The sequence below is a fragment of the Lycium barbarum genome, chromosome 10 (assembly GCF_019175385.1).
Source record: "Lycium barbarum isolate Lr01 chromosome 10, ASM1917538v2, whole genome shotgun sequence".
Taxonomy (NCBI): domain Eukaryota; kingdom Viridiplantae; phylum Streptophyta; class Magnoliopsida; order Solanales; family Solanaceae; genus Lycium; species Lycium barbarum.
Window position 1 is genome coordinate 54,327,110 of NC_083346.1, and position 2,112 is coordinate 54,329,221.

The following is a 2,112-nucleotide window of genomic DNA, read 5'->3' on the forward strand; positions in this document are numbered from 1 at the left end:
CAGAGTCCTGGGTATAGAGTGTCGGTATTGTAAACGGCTCCACCAGCCGATGTGTCATCTTATGTTATGTTATAAAGTCCATGTGATTACAGATTCCATTTGATCTGAGTACGAGGGAAAAGAAAGATTCTGAAAACTTGCTATGTATTTCATTCTTATTCGATTTAAGAGTCAAAAGATATTATGCATGTAATAAGAGTCAGCGGGTTCGCTCGGCTCCGAATATGGGGTCGGGTGCCCATCACACCGTAGTAAAGTCGGGGTGTGACAAAGTGGTATCAGAACAGGTCGTCCTAGGGGTTGTCTGCAAAGTCGTGTCCAGTAGAGTCCTGTTTATGGGTGTGAAGCCGGCCACATTTATAAACAGGAGGCTGCGGGGCATCTAGGGATTGTTGACCTTCTTTCTGTCTTAGATCGTGCGATAGATCCAAGTCATAGGAAAATGGAATTTCTTATACAAACCTTACATACGACGAAAGAAGGTGAGAAACGATATGGAAAGTCACAGGTGTAAGTATTGGTATTCTGTTCTGTTACCTGGAACTGGAAACACTGGATGGCTGAAATGTGTCATATAGTCGTATGTTCTGTGAGGTATTGTCGATATTTGCTGCATACAGGTCTTGAGTAGTAGGAGTGGTAAAGGAGGTTCTGCCAGAATGGGTACGCCTAACAGGAAGAAGCGTGGAGAGGAAATATAGTAAATAGGCAATAAGTGAGATGCGTTGATTCAGAAAGGTTATGGATTTGGCATGGCGATGAAGGTGAGATCACTGCCATCGGGAATCTGGGAATCCAGGACGAAAGATAGTTATGCACGTAAGCGAAAGATGAAGGTTGAGGGTCGAAAGGGGTAAAATAGTAATTGTAAAGGAGAAAGACGTGTTACGAGAGTGTCTCGGGATCTGTAAGACCTCGACTCGCCCCAGATCATGTAATAAAGGTCATGCGAGGAAGTGGACGCGGTTATATCAACATTAAGGCACCGGCTTCCATCGAAGTTACGAGGATAAGCGTGCTAAGGTGGGAGCAATTTTAGGATGGGTGACCCCCTGGGAAGTATGCAAGAAATTCTATATATCCAGACATAAGAGACAAATGAGAAGTTAGAATAACCTAATGATAGCAGCCATGGAAGCTCAACTCCATTGAAGGACAAGGAAATGTTATGTCAAGATCAACGGGCTTCAATTAGCAATTAAAAAAATTGTCTTGTGATGGCAGAAGACCTCCAGCCCTATTCTGATTTTTTTCCTCAAGTCTTACACCTATTTGGAGGCCCAAATTAAAGTCCAAAGTGAGATGAAATGAGGCCCAAATCAGCCCCAAAAGAAGAAGTTTCCAGCAGCCCAAATTGGCCCAAATTAGTTTCTAGAATAAATAATTAATTGTTGTTTTAATCTATGTTGACTTGCATTGGTCCAAGTGTGGGTAGTCTTCTAGGTTGTTTTAATCTATGTTGACTACATTGGTCCTAGTGTGGGAAGTCTTCTATGTTTCTAGGGAAGATAATTCTCATTTATTTCTATTTTGACTAGTTCCTTCCTTTACAACTATATATAGGGGTGATTGTCATCCATTGTAAATCAGATTTTGAAGAATCTATTATATTGAGAGTTCTTTTGAACCTTTGTGGCATTACTTTACGATTTATCTTTTAACCTAACTAGTTCCTAGTTCAAGGTAGTAAGATAATTTCTTCCTTGATATCTTTGATTTCTTTTTGGTATTCTTTCGAAGGCGGTTAGTTGTAAATACTAATTGTTGTCTTAAGTTACTCACATAGCGGTCAGGATCCTAATCTACTGTTTTTGATTTGTTATCGCAAGTAAAGGCGTTAGATTTCTTCCTATAAATCTATACGTTGTTACATGGATCTTGTCAAGACTTTAGAACTAACGTTCTTGGAAATTCGTGGATTGTTCCTTCGAATTTCCCATATCTTTTGTTTTCTAGTTTTTAGATTCTTTTCTATATTTGCTTTCGCACTTCTTATATTTTAATTATAAATTTGGGATCTATCAAGGTTTCGTTCTTGATAATCTTGGGGATTTCTTGAAGAAAAAAAAACGAGCAAAAAAAAAAAGTACTGTAGCAGTGAACAGTGACGAC